This window comes from Lynx canadensis, chromosome B4 (genome assembly GCF_007474595.2).
Source record: "Lynx canadensis isolate LIC74 chromosome B4, mLynCan4.pri.v2, whole genome shotgun sequence".
Taxonomy (NCBI): domain Eukaryota; kingdom Metazoa; phylum Chordata; class Mammalia; order Carnivora; family Felidae; genus Lynx; species Lynx canadensis.
The window spans coordinates 116,931,748-116,941,288 of NC_044309.1; the positions used below are offsets into that span (position 1 = coordinate 116,931,748).

General features: G+C 38.8%; 1 protein-coding gene across 1 annotated transcript in view; it reads right to left on the minus strand.

The window, feature by feature from the left end:
- CDK17 (cyclin dependent kinase 17) overlaps nt 1-9,333 on the minus strand; it is a 111,450-nt gene extending 102,117 nt beyond the window's left edge. The window contains exon 1 of the mRNA XM_030323447.1: nt 9,260-9,333. The gene's annotated coding sequence lies outside the window, so the exon portion shown is untranslated. The remainder of the gene's footprint in view (nt 1-9,259) is intronic.
- Between the last annotated feature and the right edge of the window lie 208 nt (nt 9,334-9,541).

Consider the following 9,541-nt stretch of genomic DNA (forward strand, 5'->3'; position numbering starts at 1 on the left):
CAGTTTTAAAAGCCAGAGAGATTATTTTAATTCAATTGTCCTTGTGAATCACTTACTTAACCTGAAGGAATAAACCTGAAGGAATAGATCAGCAAAACAATTCTGGTACATTACCAACAATTCTTCCTATTAAAGAGGAATACAAAAAAAAAAAAAAAAATTGCCAGTTCTGAGTGCTAAATGCAAGGTACTTTGAAAAGTGCTGTACACATATCATTTCATTTAATTCCAAAACCCCATGAAATAGGTTCTGGCACTTCCCAATTTTATAGAAGAAACTGACCCTTAAGTGTTTAAGTAACTGGTTCAAGATCACATGATTATCAGTTACGACTGAAATAATTTCTTTATGGAAAACAAATGGACACATATAACCAATTCCAACTTTATAAGAGTTCAGATTTTTTCCCAAAAAATTGTACTTAAAATTAAAAATGTGTCAGGGCACCTGGGTGGCTCAGTTGGTTAAGCAACCAACTCTTGATTTCAGCTCAAGTTATGATGTCATGTTTGGGATTTTCTCCCTTTCTCTCTGGTCTCCCCAGCTCGTTCACTTTCTCTCTTTCTCTCAAAATAAATAAACTTTTTAAAAAATGTGTCAACCATTTTATAGCTTCTAAGGAAGAAACAGGATCAGAGGAGAATAGAAATAGAAATAACATTTGACGGGGGGGGGGGGGGGCAAATGCTCACAAATTTATGGGGAGGGGCGCCTGGCTGGCCCAGTCGGTAGAGCATACAACTCTTGATCTCAGGGTCATGAGTTCAAGCCCCATATTAGAAATTAGGAGCTTAATTTTTAAACAAAAATTTTTTTTAAATTATGGGCAAAAAAATCTACTGTAAAATACAGTGCTGACTCCACTGTTCCTGAAATGATAAAAAGGTCAGTAAATAAATCATGATCTTGAAAATTTAACTGATACAAAAATTTTTAATGTTTTAAGACCATATAATAAGTTGAGAACTATGAAAAGGCACTGAATCTCACAAATTATGAAAATTCATTTTTAAATGTTACATTTCAAGATGTCATCAAGCCATAATCTCTGATTTCTAAAATGTATCTAATTCTTACAATATACCTACTATAACAGAGGTATAATTTAAACCTCAATTTAAAAATATATCAATAAAATGTCTTTAATTTTAAAATCAGACTCTAAAGCAGTTTTTATTTAATTACAATAATCCCAATAAAAACAAAATTCTTGGTCAACTGTATACATAAACTATCAGGGCAACAGGGATGACAATAAATGCACTGTTCTCTCCCTTTGAGTGCAATTCTATACTTCAGTAAATGCATTTTGCTCTAGTACTATATAGGTAAAGAGCTCAATTTCATTAAGCATGAAATTTTATCAGCTAAACCAAATTTCACTCTTGATATCGACCAAAGTTTTTAGATCTTTAGAAACAGATGCTTTATGTACATATAAATAATGTAATTTTATATTTCCAATTTGTCTAAGACAACAAGTTAGTACAGTTTACATGTAATTAAAAAGACCCAATAATGCCGTTATTGCCCCTCCAGGTTGGCCTACAAACTGCTTCCATATTGCTCACACACAAATACCACCTACATGTAACAACAATACGCAAAACTTTTGATGGCTTTTAATATTTCTCCCGTATCAGAATTGACTCTTGACTCTTTCTAGGCCATGATTAATCTGACCATAATTTACCAATTCAGATCCTAATCCTATCACTTCATTCATTCCATTAGGAAATACATAATTTGGAGGGAATACCAAAAAACCATGGTCTATCTGGAGCAGAAGGCCAACCAGAATGGAGATTTGTAAATAATTAATTACAAAACAATGTCTTAAGTACTATGGTAGACATAAATGTTATAGTACAATTACCACAACTCCACCAGAGTAGATAAAAGACGGCAAAGTGACATTTGCCCTCAAAAATGAGAATTTCTCTCCAAGCATCACAGCACTGTAATACCAACACATCAGCTTCCTCATCTTTATTTCTTAGGATGGACCAGGAATGCTAGTATAGAACAGACATAGATACATGGATGGGTGGGCAGAAGGAAGGACAGACATATACATAAATGTAAAGAAGAATGAATACCTGTTAGATTTAAATGGCCAAAATTGGATGTAATAATACAGATGAGGTATTCCAAAACCCTTACATATTAAAGAAACAACAGGAAAAAATAAATCTGAAATATATTTAGGAAATAAAATTGATAAAGTTTGGTGTGAGAGACTGGACTAGGGAGAGGAGAGCTAACAGAAAAGCATAATCTGCCAAAGCTTTTGGCTCAAGTGACAAAGCTGATGGTGGTGCATTACTGTGGTTGGGAATGCAGGCAGAGACTAAAAAAATGTTCAGCTCTGGTAAAGGAACACTAAGAACATCTGGGAGGTAACTAGAAGGAATTCAGGAAACAAGGTCTGGATTAGAAGTACAGGTGTGGATATCATCAACATAGAGGTAATTAAGAACAAAACACAGAATACAGAGGAGACTGCCCAGGGAACATGTAAAACATGAGATTAGGACCAAGAGCAGAACTTCCGGTCAACCAGTGTTGCTGTTATTTCACATATTATAATAGTTCCTCATTAAATTATATTTTTATACCATATACAATGACTAAAACAATGCCTAGGGCACAACAAATGCTTTAAAAGTACTTACTTATTATACCCCTGAATTGAAAAACAAAATGTATTGGGGCACCTGGGTGGCCTGGTCAATTAGGTGTCCAACTCATGATTTTGGTTCAGGTCATGCTCTCTCAGGTCTGGAGATAGAGCCCGCCTCAGGCTCTGCCCTGGGCTCCTGGGCGGGAAACCGGCTTAAGAGTCTCTTTCCCTTGCTTTGTCCTTCCCCTGCTTGAATGCACATGGGCACCTCTCCCTCTACTCCTTGCTCTCAAAAAAAAAAAAAAAAAAAAAAAAAAAAAAGGAAATTAAAAGAGAAAGAAAATGTATTAAGTATAATAAAGCCATAAAGGATTTCTTAAAAATATTTCAATAAGACAAGCTCAAAGTGCTAAAGTCTCCTTAAGGAATCTAAAATTTATTTCAAAAATCAATAAAAAGCTTTCCACCAGAAATAGCAGTACAAACCAGTAATTAAAACAAAATCTGGAATTATGGGAAAGGTTTATTTTAAAGATAATGCTTAAAAATATATATTAGCTAGTTTATTTTACATATTAGCTGATTTAAAGGATAATGCCTCTAAATTTGGAGTAAGAAGAGCTTCAATGTTGTTACCTAATGATTTTTCACAAATATTAATACCAATTTTTACCAAACTTTGTTTATATTATTTAATATTAACACACACTATTAACAAATGTTAACCATCAATTATAAGAATAGATGGACTAAATATATGACTGAGAAGACCAAAGTGAGTTAGTCACTAACCTAGAATATAGTTAAATTATTCTTGGGTCCTTTTCCCACTGTTTACAAATATGCATTTAAAATTTAAAGTATTCTTGAAAGTATTTACACTAATAAATGCATAAAAAGAAATAAAAATGCGCTTTTACAAGGTTGACAAGGGGAATGTGCGGCTTAGTTGGTAGAGCATGCAACTTTTGATCTCAAGGTCATAAGTTCAAGTGCCATGATGAGTGTAGAGCTTACATTAAAAAAAAAAGGTTGACAAAACCTTTTCCAAATTAACTTTTATGACAACAAAAGAAAATCTGCTTTCATTGCTTTTCCACTTTAATGTAATACCCCTAGTCAATTCAATAACATTTTCTGTTCTTCAAATTGAACAACGGATAGGATATATATCAACAATAACATCATAAGGGCTGGCTTTCAATGTAAAAAGGTATTACCAAAAATGTACAATCTGCTCTGATATTTCCATTTTCAGTGGTATATAGACACATAGTAATAAAAACACAAAATCAAAATTTACACTTTACTTAACTAAATAAGCAATTCCAAAACCCAAACCAATAGGTAATTATTTGTGCACAGATATAGATATAAAATTTATCTACCTTAAAGCAAAATTCTCACCCAATACTGAAGCAACCTACACAGCATGCATCTGAGCCACCTTCCCATTTATGACATATGCTAAAATAATGCAAACTAATTTTAACACATGTAAAATCAAAACAAGAAAATTTAGAAGCAAAAATGAGAGTAAATATACAGTATAATTATTTTTGCTTTTCAGCACCAATATTCATTTTACTTTGTGCCCCCCCAAAATAATTGATAAATCCATGATTAAAAATAAATCTACAAATATTTTCAGTATTTTTTAGCACCTTTAATTCATATTTAGCTATAAACATGTCCTCTTATACATTTTGTATAGTTCAATTGTTTTGTGTGTAGTAAAGCTAATTCAATGGAATTTAAATCTAATTTTGATGAGTTTTTAAAGTTATCACTTTTTAGTTCTCTCTATAGCAGACATTTAACACAGACTTTTTAACATCACATCCCCAAGGAGCAGTGTAATATAGTGGTTTGAACACCAACACTGGAACCTCAGCTTCATCACAGAGGTAGGACCTTGGAGACCATCACTTAATCTAGGGCCTCTGTGTCCTTATTTGAAAACAGGCACAATACCTGTATGATGAGCTTACTATGAGGATTAAACAAAGTAATACCTGGCATAGTACTAGCAAAAGAGGTAATTGAGTTTAATTTCTTTCACATATAGTTTACATCAAAAAATAATTTTATTTTGGGGTGCCTGGGTGGCTCAGTCAGTGGGCATCCGACTTCGGCTCAGGTCATGATCTCACGGTTGGTGAGTTCGAGCCCCGCGTTGGGCTCTGTGCCGACAGCTTGGAGCCTGGAGCCTGTTTCAGATTCTGTGTCTCCTTCTCTATCTGCCCCTCTCCCGCTTGTGCTCTGTCTCTCAAAAATAAATGTAAAAATAATAATAATAATTTTATTTTTTTTTAGCATTTACTTTTGAGAGAGAGAGAGACAGAGAGAGAGAGAGAGAGGCTGGCAGAATGCAAGCAGGGGAGGCGAAGAGCAAGAGGGAGACAGAATCCAAAGCAGGCTCCAGGCTGTCAGCACAGAGCCCAATGCAGGGCTCAAACTGCAAGATCAGAACCTGAGCTGAAGTCAAGACCCTTAACTGACTAAGTCACCCAGGCACCCCCCCCAAAAAAAATTTTTAAAGGAGACTTGGAGAGCAAGGTAATTTTCACTCATCCCAATATGCCACAGATCTGTAAATCTACCTCCTCACATACAGTATTCAGTATCATAGGTTACTATGGAACATAACATTATTTACAGTAGGCACCTTCCCATTAGATTTATTGTTGGGTATTTATTTATTTTCCAAGTTGGCCAACAGAGAGGGAAACAGGCTAGGAAAGGTAAGCTACACTCAGATATATTCAATACATTTTCCTGGCCCTTGGCAATTACTCTTTCCAGGTCAATATTTTGCAGATATGAAAGCAGTTGCCAACTAAAAAGGCTCAGAGTAAAATAATGACTAAGACTCCAGTAATGACAGTAAGAATTCTTGGCTTAATTCATAAATATTGTAAATTGAAGTTAAAAAAAAAAAAAAGGTCCTCTCCCCACCAGTTCAAAGAAATTGCCAACACTGTAGGCTGAATGCTAGTAACCTACACCAAATTTTCTATTTAGGTGATTTTTTTAACCTCATAAATAGTATATAAAGCACAATTTTAAATGCCATAAACCTCCTGTTTATCTTCATCATCTAAAATGCAAAACGCCAGGGCTCCTGGGTGGCTCAGTGGGTTAAGCATCCAACTTTAGCTCAGGTCATGATTTTGTAGTTCACGGATTTGAGCCTTGCACTGGGCTCTGTGCTGATAGCTCAGAGCCTGGAGCCTGCTTCAGATTCTGTGTGTGCCTCTCTCTCTGCCCCTCTCTCACTGCACTCTGTCTCTTTCACTCTCTCTCAAAGATAAACATTAAAAAAATAATAATAAATAAAACGCAAAATGCCATGATCAGTTTATAAATTGCATTTTAAATAACTTTTCCATTTAAAAGTTTAAGCAAAAATTACACATTCAAAATTCAAAGAACCTCAAAACTATTCTTCCTTCCCATATATGAAAGGAGACAATTTTTAAAATAGATAAAATACTCTAATGAATATTTTTATTAACTGAATTTAACATACAATGTCCTTTTTCTACAACACAGCAATACATTTGTTAAGTAATTATCCTCCGTGGAAGTGTAAAAACTATAAAAAAGAATGCCATGACATGATGCTGCAATTTTTATAAAGATTAGAGAACAGTAATAAAGACTCAAAATGTAATGCCTTATAAATATGCAACACGATTAGACAATAACAAAGAAAATACCAGGGGGGAAATTTTGTGTTCACAGATAATGTTTTATAGTATTACGGGACATCATCTTCACTTCTTCAGTTGCCACTATAGTTTCTACCATTCACAGTAAAATGCCTCCAGTTGTTTGGTTAGTACTATTTCACCAATAAAGGAAAAGGAGGGAAGTACTGCTGAAAATAAGGGGAAAAACAAAAGCCTCAACAAAGTAAATTATTTTATGCCATCTCTTTCCACCCTAATCATAGGACAGAAGCAATATCTAAAAACGAAACATATCAACAAATATATACATTAAAATCTGTTTAGTCAACACGACTACAGAGAAAATAAAATTTAAATTTTCTATTTTTTGTAAAACCAATGACTTATTAGGACAAGATTACTGGTGTACAAAGCTACCACTGTATATTGGATCACTACCATACACTGAAATAACTCTTGCAATTTCATCTTTCCTTACTATGTATGTCTCTTTCTCCCTTCAGGTAATCAGAGCACATCTGGCAGGCTACACTATTTCAAATACCTAACACCTGAAAGTGACTTTATTGGGTCAGAGTTCAAGGATGAGCATAAACTCTTTTACAGGAGCTTCTTTCAGTAACAGGAAAATTAGGTTACTAACAAGGCTTTATACTTCATACACTTTTTTTCTGATTTTAAAAGGAATGTAAAAATTTGGAAAATACAGAGCTGTATTTTTTTTTCATCCATAAATCACACCACCCAGAAATCTTCGTTAACTTTTTGGTAGATTTCCTTCAGAGAATTAAACTTCATAATCTAATTAAACACTAACCAACATGTAGAAAATAGCCAATGTATCTTCGATTTGGCCTTTTGATAAATATGCTACACAAAACACCAATCATTAATGATACGATCTTTAATTTCACAGAGATATTTGAAATGTGTTAAGTAGTGAGAGTGGGGTAGGGAGTACACAATTCAGAGGCGGGTCCCTAAAACGAAATCCTTTTCAAAATTTTTATAGCGTCAACATTGTAATGGCAGCAAGATATGGCTGTTCCCAGAATAATATCAACAGTAACGTCCCTATACCAAAGTGTTTACTTTTAATTTCTTTCCATCATGCTTCAATGTCTATTTTTGCTGTAAAATATACATGTATACATGTACATATATGTGTGTGTATATATATACGCCAAAGTCTCAGCTATTTTCTTTGAAGTCCAGCATTCAAACTGTTAGTGTTCCTGGCCTATGAGACAGTCCACCAGATAAAAGGATGACACTTCTATATTCCAATATTCTCCCTAATAAAAAAAAGACTTTTCCTTAAATATTGCCAATTTTTTTCCATTGTTACAACCGTTGTTTTTGGAAGTATGCAGATATTAGAATTACAAAGATTGACATGACCTCATTAACAAACAAAACCAATAACACCACTGGCAGCAAATTTTTTTCTTAAAATTTGATTGAACCTTGCCTCTAGCTTCAACAGAGGCTTTCCTGGACTCCAGGCATTAAAGATCTTAAAATCCCATTCATTTTCTTCTGCCCAATGGTTAACAGAAGTCTAAGATACAGTAACTCAAATTTGTTACTTTGACCTTCTAACACTAGCGCCCTTTAAAAGAAATCCCTCAACAAGAATCAGCAAAGTTTGAAGAAAGAATTGTCTTTAAGTCAAGCATTTCCTGATAAGTGACAGAAGGTCTGGCTGCCAGGAATACACTTTGCTGACCCTAGTAAGAGCCGAGACTCAAAATAAAATTTACCACTTTTGTTACCTAGAAAATTTATTTGGCTAAGAAGTGATAAACCATAACCAAGGCCGTGTCTTTAGTGGACGAATTAATATAAAAGAGGAGCGCCACGGGTTTCAGCTAAATGTTTTTGCCATTTTTGAAGAAAAGCTAATTGTTAGTGGCCATGTGACATTATAAGATCCCAGAAAGGAAAGGGTGGGAGGAAGAGAGAGGAGTTCACGGCAGTTCAGGGTCAGAACAAGCTCAGGCATCCTGTCATTAGCAAACGTTCCCCCAAGCTGAAGGCAAAATACTGCTTACCCGAAAAGGAGTGGGTGAAAAGTAGGGGGAGAATGAGGGGGAAACCACAAGGGAGTCAATGTGGCAGTGAGGTGGTGACGGGAAGCAGGGAATCTGGAGCTATCCAGCTGAGTTGGGGAGCAAAAGCATCGGGCACGAAAATGCTGAGAAAAGCAACTGCAACGGAGACGACAATACTTGGCAACTGCCCATATTCCCCTCCCCATCGGTTCTTTGGGTTTCCCACACTCCCTCCACCTCAGCTCTTGACCAACACTCAGGGGTGTGACCCGCCAGCGGGAGGCTGCGGTGATCTTTGTCTCGGCCGGCTCCCCCACGCGAAGGCTCCTCCTCCTCCTCCTCCTCCTCCTCCCCCCCTCCTCCCCCGCGCTCGCCACCCGCTCACACCCCCGGCGTCTCCAAGGAGCTGGAAGCGCGGCGGCCACCGCCGCCTCCTCGCCCACCTCCCGCGGACTCGCGCCCTTCCTTTCCCCTCCGCCGCCCGCGCCTGCAGCTCCACCCCCGCCGAGGGGGATCTTTGTGTCTCCGGGGACTTTCAGCCTCTTTCCTCCTGGGCCTCTCCCGGAGACCAAACGGGCAGCAAGCACCAGAGGAGGCTGCGGCTGGAGGCGCCTCCCGCGAAGAAGCCCATCACATACCCACATCCCACCCCACCCCGGAAATGCCTGGGCGACCCGGGGTTCGCGCTGGACCAGAGGGGCGACAGGCACTCGCGAGCTCCCTACGCCGCGCCTCCCTCTCTCAACTTCCCGGCCGGGCCTGAGCCTCCAGCGCCCCCAAAGCCTCCCGCCCCGGCCCTCGGTCCCAAGCACCCTCCCGCCCCCCTCGGCTCGGGGTCCGCCCGGCAGGAGGAAAAGCCCCGCGAGGTCGCCCGCCACCAACTCACCAGCAAGTGCGGGGGCCGCGTCGCGAAGCGAGGCGCGGAGCGTGAGCTGCTCTGCCGACGCCCGCGGCGACCGGATGCAGGTCCGGGTCCCAGCGGCTGGCGGACCCGAGGCGCCTCCGAGGCGCAGGCCTCCGCCGCTGCCTTCCGGCTCTCGCCGAGGGTCCGGAGCCTCCGGGAGGGGCCGCGGGTCCCTCACGCGTTGCCAAGCCCCCCGGACAACATGGCTCCCGGGCCGCCGGGCCGCGCGGGCAGCCCACTAATCCCCTCGGAGGAGCCTGGGCG